At 38.7% G+C, this 24,213-nt stretch overlaps 1 long non-coding RNA gene across 1 annotated transcript; it reads left to right on the forward strand.

Annotated features, from left to right (window-relative positions):
• The first annotated feature begins 535 nt into the window (after window positions 1-535).
• Window positions 536-20,676, forward strand: LOC124162676. Its single transcript, XR_006865646.1, has 3 exons — window positions 536-969; window positions 11,116-11,119; window positions 20,663-20,676. It is a non-coding gene; the product is annotated as an uncharacterized LOC124162676 (long non-coding RNA).
• Window positions 20,677-24,213: the final 3,537 nt, after the last annotated feature.

The following is a 24,213-nucleotide window of genomic DNA, read 5'->3' on the forward strand; positions in this document are numbered from 1 at the left end:
AAAAACTTATATATTACAATCTAGGCATATCTATCTTATTATGCCAAAAATGAAATTCAGGGGCTACTCCGCAGTGACTTTAAAATACCATCAACATTTAATTTTTTTCGATCGCGGCGCTTTTGCTTCTCCATTATAAATAAAAGCAGTAAACTAATAAAACACGTCTACACATGTACGATGGCATGTTTGGTACTGCTTGAAGACCAGCATTTTTTATTGAAAGCTTTTTACGATCTCGTTTTCGGGCTGCCGAATTATTTTTTTAATAAATATAGAAAAAAAATGATATTAAGAAGATGAAAAATATTTCAATGTACACAATCACACACAGAAATATTATGATCCTATATTTTTATTCTCTCCAAGATCTTGAGGGCCTGAGAAATGCCTCTTGGTCACAGTGCCCAATGACAGAGAAACCCCGAGCCACACCTCCAAGTGGTGGAGAGCGGGCAACCATTCAATAATGGGCTAAGTGGTAGAGGACCGAGTGGATGCCGGGATAAGTACCATCCTCCACAGTACTTGGAGTTAGGGCACCCTCTTGCCCTTGGGGTAAGAAATTACCCCTAAAGGCGGAAGAACCTACCATTGGTCAACGGCATAGGATGCAGAAAGGAACTGAGACACTACTGCATTAAAGATCCTTGGATGTCTCAAGTATCAGTAGTCATGATGGAACAAGCTTTAGTAAAATATTCCGGATTAGTCCCCCATTCGGATCTCCGGGAGGGGACTGCTCAAGCTTTCGTTTCAAACAATAAAAAGAATAGGAATATGCGAGTTGGTACCTGGAATGTGAGAACTCTCCTTAAGGCAGGAAAACTAGAGAATCTAAAGATGGAAATGGATAGAATGAAAATAGATATCATTGGCGTTGCAGAGACAAGATGGCCAGATAACGGTGAGTTCTGGAGCGGAGATTACAAAGTAATACACACAGGAACAATTGAAGGTAGACCTGGAGTAGGAGGAGTTGCAATAGTGATGAACAAAGAAGCTGGAAAGAAAGTTAAAGGATACCTACAGTGTGACGGGAGGATAATCCTTGTTAAACTAAACACAAAACCAAAAGATACTATCGTCATTCAAGTGTATATGCCAACTACTAATGAAAGAGATGAAGAAGTGGAGTAAGTCTATGATATGCTGATTGAGTTGATAGAAGGAATAAAAGGGGAGGAAAATGCTATAATCATGGGCGACTGGAATGCCACGGTTGGAGAAGGAAGAGAAGGGATGATTGTTGGACCTTTTGGTTTGGGCAAAAGAAATGAGAGAGGTGACCGACTGGTAGAGTTCTGCTCCCGATATCATTTAATAATAACAAATAAATGGTATCAACATCACCCACGCAGAAGGTACACGTGGAAAGCACCAGATGGACAACAAAGACACCAGATTGATTACATACTGGTGAAGCAGAGATTTATAAACCAAATTAAAGACAGCAGAAGTTATGCCGGACCAGATATTGACAGCGACCACAATTTAGTCTTATCAGAGTGTAATTTAAAGTTTAAAAAGCTTCAAACAAAGTATGCAGTTAAATGGGATGTAGGAAAGTTAAAAGAAAAAGAAGTGCTCTCCTTATTCAAAGAACAAACAAATAAACAAAGAACTGAGAAGCCAAAGACTATTAACGAAAAATGGGAAATGATAAAAAACAGGGTGCTAACAACTGAAGAAGCAGTATTAGGCAAGCGGAGGCAGATTAACAGGAAGCAATGGATAACTGCTGACCTTGTACAAAAAATTGAAGAAAGAAGAAAATTAAAAAATAATAATACAGTCGAAGCACAAATACAGTACAGGGCTCTCAGAAACAAAATAAACAGAGAAACCATAAAAGCAAAAGAGGCCTTCTGGGAAGGAAAATGCCAAGAAGTCGAAGAACATATGAAACGTAATGAAATGGATTCGGCTTATGGAATAGTGAAGAAATTCTTTGGAAATCATAAAACTAGAAGTAATGGACTACGGAACGAAAATGGCAAAATAATTTATGAACAAGATGAATTGGGAAAAATGTGGAAACAATACATCGAGGAGTTATACGATGGATATATGACAATTAGTACAAGCACAGTGATTGAGAACGAAGGTGAAATAAATCAAGAAGAAGAAGGAGACAGCATACTGAGGGGAGAATTTGACAAAGCACTATCAAAACTCAAGAATAATAAAGCACCTGGCATAGATGACATACCAGCAGAATTATTGAAGATGACAGGAGAAGAAATACATAATGCACTATATCAACTAGTGTGTGAGATTTACGAAACAGGTGACATTCCCTCAGACTACCAAAAGTGTATAATGATACCAATCCCAAAGAAAACATCAGCCAACAGATGTGAACAATACCGCACATTGAGCCTTGTCACACATGCCTCTAAAATACTGTATATCATTGTACTAAGCCGGATTGAAGATAAGGTTGAAACTCTCCTCAGCGAAGACCAATTTGGATTTAGAAAAGGACGAGGAACCAGAGATGCAGTACTTGCCATTAGAATCATACTAGAAAAAAGATTGAGTAAAGAAAAGAACACCTACATAGCTTTTGTTGATCTTGAAAAAGCTTTTGATAGTGTTGATTGGAAGCAGCTCTTTACCATAATGAAAGAAGCAAAGATAAATTACAAAGACAGACGAATTATCTGGGGTCTCTATAGAGAAGAAATTGCAGTGCTGAGATTTGGACAATATGAACAGCAGGCCAAAATTAGAAAAGGAGTGAGACAGGGATGTCCATTGTCACCTGCGCTATTTAACTTATACCTACAAAGAGCACTGGACGAGGCAGAGACTAACTTACCGGAAGCAGGAATTAAGGTCCATGGGCAGAGGATATATAAGCTATGTTTTGCGGACGACTTAGCAGTCTTGGCAGAAAGTGAAGACCAACTACAAGAAGTGCTTAGGGAGATGGAAGTCACGCTGGCTAGATACAATCTAAAGTCAAGCAGGACCAAAACCAAGACACTCGTTGTAAGCAAAACAGGAATACCAGCACATATAACTTTGGGTAATACACAGCTGAACAATGTAGAAGAATTCACGTATTTAGGAAGCAAGATCACCACGGATGCCAGAAGCAAAAGGGAAATAAGCAGTAGAATACAACAGGCAAAAATAGCTTTCAACAAGAAGAGAAAGATATACGTTTCAAAAAACATGAGTATCAAGATTAGGATGAATCTACTCAAAACTTTTGTATGGAGCATAATGCTTTATGGTAGTGAAACTTGGACGATAGGAGCAGCAGAGAAAAAAAGAATTGATGCTTTTGAACTATGGTGCTACCGTAGAATGTTAAAAGTTTCATGGGTAGACCGGGTAACGAATGAGGAGATACTGGAAAGACTGGGAGTGAAAGCAGACCTGTGGAGTATTCTAACTGCAAGGAGAAGTAAATGGGTTGGACATTTACTGAGACAAAATAATGGATTGGTAAAAACAGTTTTAGAGGGCACTGTGGAGGGGAAGAACGGCAGAGGAAGGCCGAGGTTGAGCTATATTACCCAAGTAATGAAGGACATGGGCTGCAACAGCTACCTAGAGCTGAAGAGGCTGGTGGAGGACAGACAGAGATGGATGACTGCTGCAAACCAACCCAAGGGTTGATTACTTAGAAGAAGATATTTTTATTATTACCAGGTTCATATTGGCTTATATGCTTCACTTTAACATTCAAATCCGTAGCACTGCATACAATTTGGTACGCAATCACTTTTTCTATGCAGCGCTTTGAAAAACTTCCATCAGGGAATAGCGACAATGGCTTTATTCATCAATAGTGCCTTAGTATGCACGACCTCAGCCTCCTGTGCTTCAGTATGGACTTGAGCCGTCAACACCTTGTTCGATAAAACACGTCCTCAGAATCGCCTTTGGAGAAGATAGCTTGCTAGTGTAACTAGTAGCGTACCTGATCGGCATCGGGAAATCCAGGTTCGAATCCCGGCAAAGCCGATTGAATTTTTCATGGTGAATTTCATCCCTGGTAAATAGCTCAATACCCAATAGAAGATATGTTCCAAGAAAGCCCAATACGCTATTCTAATCACAGGTGCTGGAAAAAGACACCTTAATAGGAATTATTTTCTATTATAGGATACGAGCGGAGGATAAGACGTTCTTTACATTTATGCACCTCGATCCGATTCCATTTCTATTACCTCAATGTCAACGTCACCACTCAATCCCTTTAAAACGTACGCTCTATACCAGTTTCTTTTCATAGACTTATACGAGCCACGAAATGACATCTTGAGAACAAATTCGGCGCAGCTAACCCGAAAAACCATGGAGAGAACTGAAAAATAGCTCTGCGAAAGGCTCAAGGAGAGACTTAAATAAGGACCTAACCAGTGGTGTAACTACGGGGGTATGTCGGGAAAATACCCCCCCCCCCAAAACCTCAGAGAATGAGAAGCACAATTTAGAGTATACTAATTTTTTCCCTGTCGTGATGATTTCCTACGAAATTACGGGTAAAACCCAAATTTTAACTGCCAAAATGGTGTAAAATGTATTTCCAGGTAGTGGACTGTGGAATCGGACATATAGGGTGGGCCCGGTACACTCATGAGGACCGGGAACCAAGTTAGAGACTTTTACGCCCGCGCCATCTCAAGAGGGGAAGGATTTTGGGAGGAAAAAGGATAGGAGGCATCGCCGCGATGAGAGCCCGACGACACCTCCAACGAAGGGATAAGTGTGCAAGGGAAGGATAGGGAATACCCGCGCCGCTATGGGAACGACCAGGGCCCACTACTAGCGAAACCATGATTTACTTTTCTACAGAAAAGAAAAAATTTCATGTGAGGAAGGAAATTTCTACGATTTTCCGTAGATTAAATATCAAGGCAGTTCTTTTCTCAAAAATTTTCCCCGGACTGCCTGGGGAGGTCCGTAATGTATATTTACTCCCACTCCCCACCAAAGCATATTCCTAGCTACGCCACTGGAACCAACTATCAGCTGTTGCCAGGGAAATGAGCTACAACCCGAGGAAAACAAACACTCAATTTTGAATAAATCAGCTGAGGTACTTCTAAGTATTGGTGCTCAATCACCCAGGGCATGGATATAAGACAGAGTGCCAAAATTTCCGTAAGCGATCGCTCAGTTCTCCTCAAGAGAAGTTACCATCGCCAGGGAGAAAATGGAAGCCACACTAGGATACGCTTTTAAAAAAATTAAACTGAAATATCACGTGGAAAATAATGCATCGCCAAGCACAACCTCTTTCCAATCCTTAACTTATAGAATGGTGACCAACCGTAAAATACATTCGGCTAGGAAATGAAAAGGTGGCGATGCAATTCTTGGAGACATTGTCTCAGGAACAAATAGACAGAGGATATTTCTAGGTATTGTATAAGTTGGCATCTAAGACATCTACAATACACAAAGGCAACATAAAAGAATTTATGATTGGAAATTTTAAAAGCGATTCTTCTAAAAGATGGAATTAAGAAATATTAGCGCATTTCAAATTAACGAGACGAATAAAATGACAGGGCAATGACTGAAAACTGACCTGAATAAATTGGTAAACATCGTTTAGCAGGATGAAGTACCGAGGCACCGAGGATTCAAGATAAGTAAAAATTAAGGATTCCAAATAGCGTCGCAACTGGTTAATATGCGTATTAACTTACGTTACAGCATCAGAAACAGGGAAACAAATCACTACTTCAGTTAAAAATCCAACTGTGACAATAAGAGCACCGAGGAATATGCTCCAATCGTAAAGGCAAGTATTTAAACCCATGCTTGCTTTATGTGGACTATGATACCACTGCTGAAGGACAGAACATGAAGGTAAGTCGGGAGATTAAATAAGAGTAATAATGAAAAGCACATTAAACGGAATAAAATAAATTATTTGAAGAGATGAAGGTATAATTCACCGGAAGATAGTTTAAAATTCACAAACCAGACTTCTAAAGCACAACAATATTGAGCAATCACGTGAAATGGAGCTTTGGATTTTCATAGAATAGAGATAGAGAACAGCGTACATGTACACATTTTTAGAAAAATATTCAAGGAAATACATATAGCTGAAAGTTACTTATGTTAAGTGAGATCTAGAGCAACCAGGGACCTAAATGAAAAATGAGCGATACCGCCGAAATTTACGGTTCATAAATAAACAGCAGAGTCAAAACGGAGAAAAGAATCGAGATGCAACTGAAACGGAGGGACTAACTTTATTTCTTCACAATAGTGGGAATGGATAAGGAGAACGGACGATTGAAATAGAAGCGACAGGCTTGAGTTTAAAACGAAAACAGACATGATTAAGAGGAGGGACAAGAATAAGGAGAGTAAATCGCAAAAGAATTCATGAGTGAATGAAACAAGATACGGAAAGAACGACGAAGAATGAATGAGACAGATAAGCTTACAAGAGTATATTCGGGACGTTGAAGGACAAAAAAAATCACCGCGAGAGACGGCATGCAAAACGAGAGAGAGGTTAAGGACAAGCGATATACACAGCACAATTTTTCATCCCCTGATAGCACACAGAGAGAGAAACAGGTGAAATTAAACACGTCGTAAAGGGAAAAAAACAGTACTCAAAGGAGGAGGGCGGAACGGCAGAAAGAAAACGAAAAACAGGGTAAGCGGTAAGGAAAGGGGTATGTGGCTGAAGGGGTTTTGTCCGAGGGGACAAGATCGTAACATTAAAAAAAAAATAACCGGGGGGGAGGGGTGGGAAGACAAGGGGACAAGGGAAGGATTCGGGGGGGGGAGGGGGAGGAGGAGGTAGAACGGAGGGCGAGCAATACTTACACCGTAATAAATATCGCCACGATTAGATATTCCGCCGCTGGCAAGGAAACATTAAAGACCGTTATGAATCTCCTTTTGTGACTCAGAAAACGTGGGAGCATATGTTAAGGCCGATAGCGCGAACACAAGTCAGGAGACGACCGTGGTGTGGGGGGGGAGGAAAGAGGGAGAGGGGAGGGGGGAGAGAGTAAGTGAGAAAGAAAGAGAAAGAGGGAGGGAGTGAGTTTTTTAAGAGAGGAAGAGGCGAGGGTTGGTGGAGGGGTAGAAAAGAGGCGCATGTTTTCCGATCATCGCGTGAGTAGGATGGGGGTCCCTCTCGAACGCCATCGACGGGGCAGGCCGGTCGGTGTGTGAGCGAGGGGATGAACGGGGAGGTTGGGGAGGGTTGTAGGATTCAATTCCGGGGCGCATTAAGGCTGCAGAGGCACGTAGTATCGGTCCATCCATCACTCGAGTAGTGTATGGGGGTCTCCCGAGAGAAAGGAAAGGGTTGAGAAAGGGGGACAGAGGGAACGCGGACTAGCCGATATTTGAATTCTGGATGAGGATTTGGATATTAATTTCGCATCGCAACGTAGCGTACGCATCGCATTGCAACGTACGTTTTTTCAAACCTGGCATAACGATGAGTACCATGTGACCACGTGTATAATCATCAATTTTATACAACACTGCCCACACACGGAGAAAATGTGCCCAGTAATAGAACTTGATAAGTGTACGTAGGCAATCAATGAATTCGACAAGAGTTTACTATCAAGCAAGCAAACAGTTGGCTCATACTACTTTAATTCATTAATTATAGCCGCATAATTCCCATAAAGCGTATTAAGCTACTGGCGGGTCGATAAATAGTTGATTTCGGTACTTAAAGCTTACGCACACCTCAAAATGCAAAAATAATAATATGAAACAGGTTGCCCAAGGTTACCTGAGCCACATGGGTCTCTGAGATAAGAAAGTTGTTTATTTCCACTGAAGAATAACTACGGTTCATGACCCGTAAGACGAATAAAAGTTAATTAATCAGATAAAAGAGGGAAGAGTATATCGTGCAGGAATTTTCCATAGTAGTTCAGTGCTAACGGAAAACTGAGTTGCTCATATCCTTTAATGCATACCACTAGCGCTCACTTGGTAGGTATTCCACGATATGGAACATATCATGGAATCGGATAAAGATATGAAATAGCATTCAGGTCACGGATCATATTTTGTCTGGGGAAAGAATAGTAGGAATGGAAGAGGATAGGGCAGCGTGATATTAAGGATAAGGGCATCTAAGCGTAAAATCAATAACTCCGTATGACGTATGTGGAGAGGCATTTCGTATGAAGAACATCAGCAAACAGAAATACAGACGTGTTAGCTTTTAGTACCTATTCTAAATTTTTTATCAAGAAATAGTCCAACTTCGTGTTTACTTACTAAATATTCAAAGTATACACGTACATGTTTTGTCCCACTTTCTTTTCTTTCACTACTTCACACAAATTTAAAACAATTTCTCACAACATTTGGTTTTATACTTAAACACCAGAGGCCCAACGGAAACAACGACTGAAACACAGTGCCTACCGAAAACTCGAAGAAAGGAGTACTATCACACCCCACAGAAGAAAATTGAGGACTGCTCACACATGAGTCAATCAATGGAAAATACAGCGCTAAAAACTTTTAGAAATTTTTCCTCAACAAACACTGATATTACATATGATAGGGCTCCCGTGTTTAGTTTATAACGTATTAGGTGTTCAAAGCTAACGATATTATTTTAAAATTTTCAGTGGTTACAGAATGCGCAACTGCAATTAATTACCGGTATCTCAAATAAAACTAAGGCTATACTCCTAGGTAATTCACAATTACTCAGGAATATTAATGTTGACAATTTATCGGTGAAAGTAGTTGGCAAAACAGAAAAATTGCGCGCTAATGTTGTTGAAAATCTTGAAATTACCATGATATCTATCTTATCATTGAAAGACCATGCGGTTGCCATGGGTAGCAAGTTAAATATGATCCTTTAGCAGCTTAAAACTCATAAAATCTTTTGCCATTACACACTCCTAAGCACTTTATTTTATCAATTTTTCTTCCCATTTCAACTATTGCTAAGTTACATGATTATCTGGCTGATGAACTCGATTTAAAAAAATTAAATGATCATTAAACTAGTGAGTAAGGTTCATCCCCAACTTACAAAAAAGATAATCACATTTCCTTACTAAAATCGGCTTGTATGGCTGAAAGTCAAATCGAGAAAAAAATTTCGCATTTTATAAAATTAATCGTGGCACTCGCGAGGACGGCTGAAATTGTTTATTTTATTTTACAATTTTTTGCATTTTTATTTAATTGTTTTGCCTTTCTCCCTTCGCGGTAAACCCCGTGTTTGATTCTTGTGTGATGAGATTTATTTTAATCACTAAACGATGGTACATATTACCATTCTATGCAACAGTTTGTGTGTCATATTCACTAGCTATATGGAGCGATGCATGCTAGGTTGAAGCTCACACCACCTGCTTAAAAGTGTTCGCATTCTTTTTATTATCATATTCCATTCGATAGCCATATAGAGCGCATCTGACCCAACTGCGGCATGCTGGTGATTAGTCATCCCTTGCCGCAAAACATTAGCGGTGGCTCTACGCGCATATGTAATGTAGAATCACATGACCAATAGGTCATCGTAACCTCTTAAATTGCAAAATAAGGCTGGGTAATTATCCCAAAACGATGCTCACCGGAACTGTAGGCATATGTCATTTACTTTTCGTCATTCATTGAGTATCTAGATATCGCATGCCTTCGACATAAACCACTAAGAGCTATCATTACAATCCATGATTAGCTCTAACTATTAGATAATAAAGCCTTTAACTTTACTACGATGTGGTTGATACTTCTGGTTAGCTTGAAGTTTGACTTTATGCAGAAGCTGACCAGAACTTAAAACCACCTCGTGGTAATGTTGGCTGTATCGTCTAATGGTTAGGGTAAACCAAACTTTATAAAATCTGACTTAAGTGGTGAGAGCAGATCAGACCAAGATGATTGTAATCACTATTCGTCGACTCCATGACGCAATCGTTAATTGCGTTACCAAGATCTTCAGGGAATTTGGCTGAGAGCCGCTAGAAACTCGAAGGCTGCTTGCTAGGCTTAGACTGCTTGACCAATTGAGAATAAATATCTTTAGGGGCGACACGGAAAACATCATCTCAGAGCCCCAAAACATTTTCAGGCCCGATATAATGTGATAAATTAAGAGAGATATCTTTCCGAACGGATAGATATGGGAATTGGTTTTTCTACCGAACGATTAAGTACTTACATGAGTTCTAGGCGTAATTTCGTTGGAGCATTTCCTTTTATTTGTAAACGGCTGGTGTCCTAGCACCCCTTCGGGGGTGCCGTCGGACCAGCTCGCCGTCAGAGGTGTGACGCGCGGCTGTAGCTCGCGGTAAAGTATTGTATTCCTGGAAAACTGTTGAGCGTGCGTTAAAATGGAGCGAATTTCGGCCCTAGAGAAACATAAAATTGTGCGTTACCCGTGAAAACGATGTTCCTTCAAAAAATTGGGAAAATTCAATGTTATTGCATTTATGCTCTTAGAGCGACCTCTAAATTTTGAACAATTGAGCTGAAATTTTTACGATATCTATTCTGCACCCCATAGCATATTTTAAGAGGTAGAAATAAAAAATCCGAGAAAAGATAAAAAATAAGCAACACCCTAAGCAGGGGGTCCCCCTGCCACACACCTATTGTGGCGGGTTGCGGGGTTGTATGTAGATGTAGAATCGAATACTTGGCATATAAGGCATTACAAAGTCAATGTGTCGCGGGGATAAACTTGACGATGAGGAGGGCAGAGTTGAAACAGAGATATTGAGACGAGGTTTGTAAGAAAGAAAACGCCCGAGAGAACAAAGGGAAAAAAGAATGATTAATGCAAGCTCCGATAAATGCATGCACATGCTGTCTGTCGGCTCTCGTCGGGTCGCTACTTTGGATTTTGACTGTAAGACGGTAAGAGGAGTCGTTGATGCAGGTTGATTCAAAGGATAATGGATAGAGGAGGCCCAATGCCATCCCACTGAAGGTTGATATCAGATACCACTTCAGTCGCATTATTATTGGGTTTCAAAAATTTCCACGGCGCGGTGATGAGTGCGATGCGCACGAATATTACAAAAGAGGATCCTCAAGTCGACCTCTGAACAGGTATGGAAAGTGAAACGAAACGAAAATGTTTCGCTTCGACCCGGAGCGAAACAAAAATACGAGGCCTGTGTTTAGTTTCGTTCCCGCACGAAATTAAGATCACTAAGGAGTTTAGTTTCGACCCGGGATGAAACTTTACTCCAAAGAACGAAACTAAATTAATCGAAACTCCGCTGTTCATAGCTTAGTGTCGATCCCAGAAGTTGAGTGGAGGGGGATAAGAGGGAATAGTTTCGACCCATTACGTTTGAAAAACGCGTAGAGAGGTTGAAACATTAAGCTTAAAAATCGAATGGCAAGTTTGCGTTCACCGTTCTCCTGTTAGTGGTATAAATATGAGTGCCCCAAGCATCTAATGGCGATAGGGCAAACCTCTACTTCATTCAGCCATACTTCGTACTCAGTGTGTGGGCCGAAACTAAACTGTTCGAAGGAGAAGCACGAGGTCCCGTCGTTGTGAAATAATATCTGGAATATTTCGTCTCGTCCCAGAGTTGTAGTTTCGTTTCGTCCCGAATTAGTTTTAACTCCGATTTTGTTTCGACCCTGAGTTTAGCTCCCCGGGTTTAAATCCATTTTGTTCCGTCTCTACATTTCGCTCCCAGGAACGAAACTATTGAAATTTTACTGGTTTTGACTTTCGTTTCGTTTCACTTGCCATTCCTGCCTCTGAATGTGTTGTCACCCACCGCGCATTTAAATGGGTTTACAAAAGTCGCCACAAGTGTCGCTGACGGACAAATTGATCCGAGTTTCACGCGGAAATGAGGTATAATTTGGAGTATTAACCGAAATTTATACACATGATGATGTGATCATTCAAATTCATTACTTTTCCATGCTATCTCTCGTAATTACAAACTTTATTATGCACAATATTAGAAATAAGAGCGCATTGCACTCATCAGCGCGCCGCGGATATTTTTGAAAATTGATCAAAATGTGACTGACGTTGATAAGGGAGTCGGCCTTCAATGCGATAGAGTTGGGACTTCTCTATGCAGTACCGGATCCAGGATAGGGACGAGGGGGGGCTAAGTGGTATTAAAAATTCCAGCAGTAGTGGGGGTCGGAAGAAATTATTATTCTATTTATCGTAAATTGGATACCCAAGGGGCTATAACCCCCTTAGCCCCTCCCCCCATAGATCCGCCACTGTGCGTTAGTACTTCTGCAACGTTGTAAGCCTACGTTATACGGTGTTTCCACCCCTACTATATTGTAAATACGTTTAAAAATTAAATTGCGACGACCCCATGAACGTATTATTTAAAAAAGATTCATGTTTCCTTCATCACGATGCATAAATTTTCATACTAACCACTCTCAACGTCTAGTTATCAGGAACCAACAGTAATCTAGAATGCTTGAAATTCGGAATTATACTCTTTCTACTTTTGTGAAGGACATTTCAAGTGCAAAACTCCGTCCGTCGGATGGGACGTTAAGCCGTGGTCCCCCCCATATATCCGCCACTGCCTCTTTGAAGTCCCCTTGGAAATGCAATCCAATCTTTTCCAGCATTTAATAGTGCGGTCTTTGCAAATGTGAGGAATAGCATTGAATACCTAGCTACGAATTTGATAAATCACAAAACCATGGATGAAAATTTCGGTTGATATTCCTTATTATATCTTATTCACCCGTAAAACTCGGATCACTTCTTCCGTCAGCGACGCGAGTGGCGACTTTTGTAAACCAATTTAAATGCGCGGTGATTGACAGCAAATTTAGAGGACGACTTGAGGATCCTCTTTTGTAAAGTTCGTGGTTCATTCACTCTCTTCGAGTTCTCTCCCCGATTGCAATAAGAAAGGTCAAAGCTTGTATCAGCACAAACGTCTAATCGCGTAAACGGGAGAACGCAAAGATCCATCGCCAAAAATCATGGAGAACATTCAGATAGAAAACCGATCAAAAAAAAGCATATCCTTCGAATGAGCTTTTCTAATGATTAGCTGGAAAAGAGATTGTAAGGACTAACAAGAAATAAAAGGTGTAGGAAGAAATATGTAGGTAAAAAAAAGGTTGTCGCGAATCTAAAGGCCGATGGTGTCAGCACCATAAACAGTGGAAAGGTAACACAGGCCAACAATGAAAAAACTTTTTTACTGAAAATACCTTGTTCTTATGTTTTTTAAGTCGCTGAATCCAAATGTGATGGTTTTAAAGTTGTATCACCCACCATTTATTTACATTTTACAGTTAAATTTATGAAATCAAGCAATATTTTCATAATTTAACAGCTTTTTTATAGTTAAAATCAAATTGAAAAAGTAGGTCTAATGAACGAAGATAATGGGGATTACCGTTGGTACTTCACCGAGAAGTTTAGCAAGCGATTCATCGCAGAAAAAGCTACACAAGAAGCTTCAAGGAAAAAGGGAAAGAAAATGTAGACCAATTCCAGTTGACAAGTGAACTCTGTATTATCACGCTTTAGTAAATACAAACAATTTTTTCGCGATCTAGAGAAGAGTAAATATAAACAAATTTATAATGTAACGCAGTGTTTCATTGCTTTCCCTGTATACCGTATAGGGGTATTAGATCAAATATTAAATACATATTGCTTGGAAACTACGGGTGATACAAAAAAACTAAGGCCAGATTTGGATTCGGCTCGTCAAAATCTATAAAGATCAGCTATTAAAATAAAGAAAGTTTTTAAACAATTTTTTTGGTCTGTGTAATCGGTTGAAAATGGTCATATACATTACATGTCGACCAATAGTTTTCATTAACTTTAGTGATAACCTCTATAACTAATTTATTGAACTTTTAAAATAAATTGACATTGCCTTTAACTTAGGACACGAAATCGTAAATTTCAGGCCAAGTAATTTATTACATGAGGCATTGGTGATGGTTCGTATGCAGGAGTATCTGTTGACAAGCATGTGCTCCACAAAGACAATTTCAATACCTCATGAGTATAAATCTTCGATCTTATCAGCGAAAGATAACAGCTTCAAAGCTATATACGATGATGCTTGATTAAAGAAGGTGTAAAAATATTTTGGACGACACAAGACAATTATCGAAAGTACGCGCGAATCGAATGCTGTTTAGACGTAACTTAAGTTGAAACATGAAATTTATTTCAGTCAAAATTAATTTATGAGACCATATTATTTGGAAGTCATCTCATAAAATGACGGAAAGGAGGAGGAACAACGAAGTGCTGGACATGGTTGGTGAGGAGAGGCAGCTTCTAGATAAGATAAGGAGAAAGACGGTATGGTTGGAACGAATACTTGGAGGGGAGGCTATGTTGAAAAGAGTGTTAGAGGGTGGAATGATAGGTAAACGAGGAAGAGGAAGGAAGAAAATGGGATTTTTTAATAGAATGAAAGGAAGTAAGCCTTATTGTGAATTAAGGAGGGAAATCCATGACAGAAGGTAAAAATCCATAACATAATCTTCCAGAACGCTTCTTAAGCACTCCATGGAAACCTACTTTAACCCGTTCGCCTCTAAATTTTCCATCGAAATTTCGGGCCTAAATCTCATTTTAATTTTCCTTGAAGTTTTCATTTACCTACCTAATAATTTATGCAACATAATATTTTATTGCATAATTCATATTTTAGTTGTAATAGGATAATTGTAATCATTTTAGTACATTATATTTATTTTTAGGATAATATTTATTCATTAGTCATAAAAAATTTCAAATCTAACGATAATCACTCTATCGGCGGTTTGCTGCCTCTTTACCTTAAGGAAAATTGTAACACGCCGGCGAATCGCCGGCTATTTATCCGAATGGGTTAATCGGTAGAATATATTCATAGTGATCTCATAAAATAGTGACACCATTCATCCATATCTTCATGGGCACCCAAAAAAATATCATAAATCACATGCACTCATACAGCTTTATTCAAGCGATCACCTAACCAAAGCTTCGACTTTTGGCCACCAGGTGTCAGACATTTCGTTTGGATGCGCATGGTGAGGAAAAGTAGAAAAAAACGTAAGTGCGTCAGTCGTACGAGGAAAGGGAAAAAATGAAAAAAAAATAGTGAGCCAAAAAGAAAGAGATAAAGATAAGAGGAGAGAGATAGAGATGGAGCAGACAAGGGAGGAAGAGAGAGTCGGAAAAAAGGGACAGGGAAATATGGCTCAGTAGGGGAAAGAAAATTAGATAAAGAAGACAGATGTATAGATCTGCTAAAGGATGGCCAGGAAGAGAGTGAGTTGACTGAATACAAAAGAGCGAGAGGGAAGTGGTGGGGATGAAGAATTTGGGGAAAAAGACCAAGTTTCGCCAAGAATGGTATTCCAAGCGGAAGAAAATGTGGAGCACGCCAGACTCCGATTCAAATGAGACCTCAGCGGTAAGAAGAACGGATTTACGAATCATTATGCCTTCATTGCATCATCACGGATTTCGGCTATTTTAAAATTTAACCCTCCTCTGCATTTTGTATCATATATGATGCATTACACACAGTGCCCGTTATTTTTTAAAGGGCACAATTCTCCCTCTCTAACACATGGTGTTTCAGCTATGATACTATCTATACACCCCATCGTTATAGCATGTGGTTCACGAAGCAGTCAGTAGGTGTTATGGGTGATCAGCTTCTCATAATGTCGAGGGAAGCTATCTCTCCGCATGACAAACGGATAAAAAGATTTACCCGAGTGATATCATAGACTTAATTCCAAAAAACAAGGGAAGAAAATATATATCATAGTTACCTTAACATTAAATAATAACCTTAGAATTTATCTCCCCTATTGTGGCATATATATTAGCGCCACACGTAAATTTTACACGTAATTTTCCTTAAAAATTGACAAAGAGTAGAAAATGTTAATCATACGTAGTAAATGAAGCGTTTCCGGATATACTTTATGAGGAAGAATTTTTTTGCATTTATTCAGAAATTCATGCAGTTAATGGTTAAAAAAATATATAACCAAAGAAGGCCAAATGTTGACGTATACGCGTGCTAATTGCATCTGAAAGTAAAGATTCTGCGGCAAATTGACATCAACTAAAAGATACAGTTTCCGGCGTAATTCGGTGTAAATCTTTATTATTTAACATTAAAAAAAATATTTGTCTGTTTCCACACTTATTTATTCCAATAACATTTATTCCAATCCCCCCAGGTTCCGGCATATAATACCATTTTCAAGTAGAACCGAAAACGTGTGGTATTTATTCTAACCGACCCGGGTTTCGGCACATCTTGAAAATTACTTTATAGCCCGAAACCTGGGTGGGTTGGAATAAATAGGTACATAGACCTGTACTTTTCATTACCTTACATATAAACACCTATCTTGAACATCACTGTCTATCTAGAAAAAAAATGAATACACCCACCTTAATTTGGGTTTTTTTACGTAAAAAAATCATCTCAATTAGAATCTAAATTAATTTGATGAGCACTGACTTATGGCGTTCGCCCAATTGGTAATAATAGCTAAACTTCGATTTATTCCGACCAGAATATCAAATAAAGCAGGCCCGTATTCACACATTGTCCAAGGAAATCACTGCGGATTTTCCAATACGCCTAGTCAAGTGAACACTGCGAGAAAAAAATTCCGCTTACATAGGAAAAACCATCTTCATAAATTTCACTGCAAGAATATTTCCTCTTCGAAATATGACCTATGTAGATATGTGAATAAGAGAATTAAAACATAATTTCAAATCCTACAAGTCGCTGCTTGTGAAAAGCGGAATCCACACTTCATCAATACATGCAGTAATCACTGCTAAAAAGCCCGATTTTGCAATAAAAAGTGATAAATATAGCATTAAAGGTTATATTGATGAAGTTTAGAGTTTATCTAAAGAATTTTATGCTTTTACGATGAGTGAGAATGATCAAGAAATAATGAAAGTATGCAACCCGCGTGCCATCCTAATTGTCTGACAGGGGCGGCGCGCGCTCACTCTCGGTGCGATATCGCGGGAACTATCGTGACATCATCTTCAGTTATTTTCGAAAAACACCTAAAAATACCACAATGTCAAAACTTTAAGTGCGATGCGGCACGTTTTTCCAGTATCCGAACGCAAAAATAAATTTCATGATTTATTTTCTCACCAAATGGAACAAAACTGGGGGGCGTCCCAAAAGAAATCCGAAAGCTTTAAAAATAAGGACCATCCTAATGCAGCATACTGAAAGCTTACTATTTTAGTATTTTGACGTGAACTTATGTTCTCGCTGAAAGACACTGATTATAAAGAACATCACATAAGACGGTATTGTTGCCGAGAGTACATAAAATAATGTTTGGTAACCAACCAATGACGAAAAAACATCAGGGATTAAGAAGTAAACATAGAACACAAGTGAGCATCAGTGGTGTCATGGCAAAATTAGCAGCGCCGGAACGAACTTTCCTTAGCTTTTTACAAGTGAAAAATTACTCTGTGTGTTTTTAAAAACAAGTTACGTCGTCATATATTAAAATGTGTATTGCCTTTCTATTGATAATTTTGATGATTTGGATTTTATAATTTTGATAATTGATTGATAAAAGTTTTATTTAATTATTATGTCCTTTCTTACCCACTGCCGGAACGCGCCTTAAGGCCGTGCTGTTAACTGTACTTAACTGCTGAACATTACAAATAACAACAAAATAATACGGATCACTTAGGGTTAATACATACGCCCATGTGTACTATTTCTGTAAACGCGTTCCTACGCTAGGTGAAAACCTTTCGTGTCGGAGCAAAAACAACGCAACACTCCTCATAGCGCCAATATAGAAAAGATCAAGGCTAACAGAAAGGCACATTTTGAGAAAACGTGAAATACGAATCGCAAAATACAACAAAGGAGGAAAAAAATATCACGGGACGGGTCGTAGAAAAAGGGTCATAAAATAGATAAGAAGGGGACTCAGCCGAATTGAGACCACGCGAGAGTGAAGTAGTCTATCGGAGAGAGGCAGGAAAATAGAGAAGGATAGTAGATATTGAACGAAGGAGGGGTTGACATGGATCGTATGAGATGGGATTGGAGGGTATTGAGTGGTCGAGCCCGCACGAAAAAAATAACCATTTTGAACGCTTTTTATTGCAAAAACACAAACAATATTGTCGCTTAGTCTACAGATTTTTTTTCTACCTCAGTCCTCGAAGATTTACGGGGATTTATCGTTTCAAAAGCTTCCATTTCCTCGTCCTCTTCTTTCTCTACCACTCTTTATTTTTATCTTTCCAATTTTATCTCTTCCAACGTGAGATTATTCGTGTTAATTGGAGGGTTATCCCGAGATGATTGGTTTATGTAATCGCGGTCGACGGCAAAGGCTTCTATCGTACCAATTTAGCACGAAAAAAAATTAAAACCTCGGAGGATAAAAACGGGAACGAAAATGAAAAAGGATCAATGAAAACAAAACGAGCTTGAATTTAATCGACAAGTTGAAGATGTTAATCGATGAATAAAAAAATATTTAAAAAAGCTTTCAATCGCGTGGAATTGCTTTTGACAGCTCCGAAATAACACCGAATTTGATCCTAAGTCGACAGCAATGAATGCTCATCGATCCAAGTGAACTGTAAATGTGTAGAAAAAATATTACCGCAGAGGATTTCTTTAAGTGAAAGCAAAACTTTAACAATCTCAAAACCATTATAACTCTTGAAATCATTGACCAATAGTTTCACTTTTATTCTTTATCATTTGTAATTACAGCTTTAAGTCACATAACAAATAGTTATTAAAATAATGAAAAATAGACTTAACAAACTGATATAATACCTTACGAAGTTCATTTTATTATTATTTACATTATTATACAAATAAGAATGGTATATAGCACAATGTAAATGATACTTTCTAAATAATAGCTCAATAAATAGGTATGGCTGGTAGTAAGTATGTAAGCCGTAATCCTAAAATTATTTCCTAGTGATGCTAAGGCGTTCCTTAAGCTATAAAACTGCTCTTTGATATGAGGTGCTTTTTCGCACTTCTGGTTTTAGTCTAGCATTATAGACTCTACCGTATAATGTGGTCACTTAAGTGTCACTCATGTGACCACGTTATTCAAGATCTTGTACTTGTATCTTACAAGCATTTGGCATAACTTTTCCTAGATAATAACGGCAAATGCCTTTCTCATGACAAATATCAAAACATAGGGGGGCCACATAAAAAAAATAGTAAACTTATGATGGATTTCTTTTTGACTGCGTCTGCTATCATAGTTTCCGGCAGATACGGTGCTGGCAGGATAAAGTCCTCGCCTAACAAACAAGAGGTCACGGGTTAGAGTGCCTGGTACTTTCCGCCGCAAATATCTCCAAAATTATTGGGCTTTGGCGGCTGAAACAAAAACCAAACGTCATGGGGATCCATTTCCTATCACCAAGCGAAATTTGAACGACATCTGGTGGTGAATCTTGAGGGACATTCCATGTAACACCGAAATCCAAGTATTCCCAATTACGAAAATTTAGAAAATTTACTAAAAATATGCAGAAAAGACATGTTGACAAAGAGCGTATCAAAATGCAAGTAAATAGATTCGACTTCAATAATTTGCGCTAAGGTGCCATTTAAACAAATAAAAAAATCGTCAGTCAAAATTAAGTATTAAAATGGTACAAAAAGAATCAAGAAAAAAATTTAGCCTCTCCTAACAATGGAAATATTCGTAATAAAAATGCAAGGGACAATTTTTCCGGCCTCAACATGAAATGCATTACTGAATGCTACGGGTCCCACGAATTTATAAATTCCCTCGAATAGTTACAATGACGAATATCCTGTTTATTGAATGAAGAATTTATTCACAAAAGAATACTGATTTCTTTCTTCTCCGATCAACCACTTGTATTGCGAGGCCCATTAAGCCAATAAAATTCTGATTGCCCAAGTAATCAACAGGTGTTTTAATTACATGATAGAGAGACACAGGACAATAGTGCCTCCAAAAAGGAAGTAGAAAAAAGCCCATTCAGTACCGAGGATTAACGAAGAGACTTTCTAATTTGCATCAATCTGGTTCAAACACATTTTCGGAAAATAAATGAATTTGATTAGACTTCAGATTACAATTTCAGATAACTAACAAACGGGGAACTGCAATCAGGATAATAACACATATCAACAAAAATATCACTCACAGAACGTACTTAAAAATAACTAACGACCATGCTTGAGGTCAAAATAATCGGTATTCAAACGGACAATCAGCATTAATTTTCGTTCAGGAGCTATTTTTTTCCACTTGGTAGCTTTTAAAAGTTTCGCTAGTCACAGCAACGCATTGCTGGACTGATTGGGTTATTAGGTACAAATTAAAGAGAATCGATTAATATAAAAAGGTTCGATCGCTAACAGGCTTGAGGACTTACGTCATCGATCCGAAAATTCGATCGCATCTATATCCCAGGAAGTAATGATGGGTGCAGACAGACTTAATCACAAAAAAGTAATTAGTACAATCACAGAAGCTTTTTACCCCCACACTATCTTAAACTTAACCAATTTACTTGAAATCAAGTATATTGTTAGAGAAAGTGGTCATGTGAAAGGTCTGCTTAAGCCCTAAGAAAACCTTCGTGGAATTCAATCCCTAAATCGTAGTTTGACGTCGAATGCATCGATTCGAGTATTCACGAAGAAACTTTAACTAACCGTATCTCGCGTAGTAATCCAACAAGATCCTTTAAGTTACATGAAGTTGTATGAATATTTAGCACCTTAATAATTTGCATTTTTTTATGGTTGGAGTCAACTTGCATGGATCAATGCATGATCGGAGAGAGCATACACTGCCTGCTGGAATGTGATTTTGTTGTGGCGTATATTTTCGATGACTACGATACGACGTAGCGTATTGCTTGTTGCATTTTTGTGTGTACTCGCCCCCTGCCAATCACCCAAAGGTGGATCGCAAGGTATTATGCGGATTTAGATCGATGTAAAGACTGGCTGAGAAAGGTAAGGACGCTAAAATACAGGTAGAGAAGACAAATTGAGTTTAAGGAGATATTTTAAAGGAGAGGAATGTGTATAGGTGGGAGAAGATGGTGAAATAGAGACGCGAGGAGGAGTCGACATCTATCAATTTTTATGCAGCTGCGTGGATATATATTCACGTTATAATAATATTGTTTTTTTCTTTTGCATGGTCGGTGTTAACTTGCATGGAGCAATGTATGATCGGTGAGAATTCACACCGCCTGCTGGCATGCGCATGTAATAATAATAATTATGTTTATTCCACGCACAATAACAATTTTTACTAGAATATATATATTTAGGAACATACATACCCCATTCGGTTTAAGACTCCATTTTGGGGTTACCGACTCGTTCTACTTTCGGAATGTTCTCTACGTGTTGCTCCATATTTGAACTAATGTGTATCATTTGGCAGTCACCAGAGAAAGCCACGTGTGGAAGAAAAAAATTTAAATGTATGAGAGTAAGAGTGTTGTAGCATTTTTTCTATTACTACGAAGATTAGCTTATTGCATGTTCCATTTTGGTGTAAACTAAGCCCCTGCCAAACACCCTCGAGGTGGCTCGCAAGTTACTATGTTGATGTAGATAGATGTACATACTGGCATAGAAAGGATTGGCAAAATCCATCATGGGATGCATAAAGACGGGGTAAATAAGGCAGGTATAGCGTATGGAGAGAGAAAAGGAATGTAGAATATGAATAGAAAGAGGAAGAGAAGATGGCGAAACAGAGAAGCGAGGAGGAATCGATATCTAACTTCGAGGAGTCTTCTTTTACCATTTTGATAGTATCACCGAGGTTGTCAGTCAGACAATGTCAATAAATATGCAAATCATCTGCATAGATAATATTTTTACAGTAAACAATACAATTTGGAAGGTCTCTAAATACAACGAGAACAAAAGTGGCCGTAGAACGGAACCTTGCGGAACTCCATCAGATGTGAATAAAGAGTAATTAAGTAATTGCTGCATTCACTAGGCTGACGAATGAGTGTATTTTTCCCTTTACTCTAGTTTCGGTTTGCTTGTCCTTGTTTTTCTTTGCGCCAACTAACAAGTTTTACGCAGCTGCACAAATATTTATCTTATAACTAATTCATATTTTCCATGGCTGGTGTCAACTTGTATGGAGCAATGCATGATCAGTTGGAGATCACACTGCTAGCTGGTACGAGCATGAATTATGGCCTTTTTATTCGATGTCTACGAGTAATTGGATGTTACATATTGCTGCATAACTGTATACTCAGCCCCTGCCAAACGCCCTTGAGGTGGCTCGCAGGGCATTATGCAGATGTAGATACATGTGAAGACTGACGGAGAAAGGAAGGGATGCAAAAAGACGGAGAAAAGAATCAGGTAGAGTGTTAGGAGAGAAAGAAAAGGAATGTATATGGGGAGAAAGAAGAGGAGATGGCGAAATAGAGAAGCGGGAGGCTGGGCATCTGCTGCCTCCGCTGTGATTTAGTCCCGCCTGATTGCGATTTCATTGCCTTACTCTTCCCCCACTCCTTGCGCAGCCCTACATTCAATCTTGCCCCACCAGAGGTCTCCCTTCCTCGCCCACCCAATATCTCTCCGTTCTCCCACCCTGTTTATTTTTTCTCCCTTCCTTTCTTCCGTCTAAACGCCGTGCATCTTCCATAAGTAGCAAACTCGAAAAAACCTCAGCAACCCCTGAAATTCCTCCGCGCACACAGTCCGGGGGGAAAAATGCGAGTGGTTGGGAAGGAGCGGGAAAGGACGACCGACGCCTTCAAACCTTGTTAACGCCGTTACGGGCCTACCCCCAACTCAATCCTGACCATGTAATTACTTCAAAAGCCGTTCATGCATTTTAAATGCTGTGGACCTCTCACCTTTGGCGCACTGACGTCACGTGTAACGTCATTCCACGACACACCTCGCACGGTCGTTCACCCGTCAATGGGAGGGTATTCCGACATCGGTGATGATGCATTCGTTAATTTACCAGCGTGAAATGTAAAAAAAAATAATATCACGTTTCCCCATCATACTGTACATCGTAAAAGTTGCTGTATATATTTGTCACACACTTACTTTTGCCAGTGATCCATGAATGCAGATCATGTATTTCATTTATTCATAATTTTTGTTTCTTTTCCGGCGAACACTTGCACTGAAGTTTTCTCGGGTTTCGCACCCGAAACCTGAGAAAACTTCTCTGCAACTCATTTATTTGATTATTGATATGTTAAATGATCATTTTTGCGTTAGAAGAAGCAATTCAGTTGTGCTTTCATATTCTTGGATGATAGCTTCGTTACCTTTATGTCTAATGTTAGCAATTCCTCTGACAAATCTTCTTATTTGTTTCTAGATTATATTAGTGGCTAATTTTATTAATTAATTAATATTTATTTTCATGCACACTATTTTAAATCGAAATGTTCCAAAGGAGTTCACAACTACAATAATTAATTACTTAATAATTATATTATTTAATATAGGCCCTGGCTACTGGATGCGTGAATAAGGAATTTCAATGAAGTGACAGCATACTTAAATGAAATTTAAATAGGCGGAAGCGAAAATTATACTTTCATCTTGGCACAATTTCGTTCAGAACTTCAATAATTTGAAGGTTATTTCAAATGGATACTGCTCTTTTCTATCTCAGACTCATTTACTAGCTAAACCAATCCTAATCGTTTAATAAGCAATAATCCAAAAGCTCAATATGCGCTAAAATATTTTCCTCCGCAACATGTGATATTATCTTCTATGGCAAAAGAAAGAAGCAATTTTCAAAAATTTATAATTATCTGAGGCTTATAAAAAAATCAATTCAAAATCTTACTTAACATCCGATTGATAAGAAAAAACTAACTCTATTAATAACTAAATACTTCACTTTTTTCTCTTCACCGTAACTACTTACGAGGCGAGATTATATCTAGAATTTCAACACGAGTTAGCGCACTGAAAAATATTAAAATACTAAGATATCCTATTTCCTCCGAAAGAACACTCACATCTAGAGCCATAAATACTTTCCTGATTCGATATCGCACTGCTTTCCATAACTTTTCTCTACCCTCTACTTGGTCGCTGGCTCAGAAATTAGTGCCTCTTAAATCTCATACCATGTAAATCACAAACGGACCTAATATGCAAGTGCCAACGAGTTAAAAAGGCCTCCATAAAAAACCACGACTTTCGCTACACA

This window comes from Ischnura elegans, chromosome 7 (genome assembly GCF_921293095.1).
Source record: "Ischnura elegans chromosome 7, ioIscEleg1.1, whole genome shotgun sequence".
In the NCBI taxonomy this organism is placed as follows: Eukaryota; Metazoa; Arthropoda; class Insecta; order Odonata; family Coenagrionidae; genus Ischnura; species Ischnura elegans.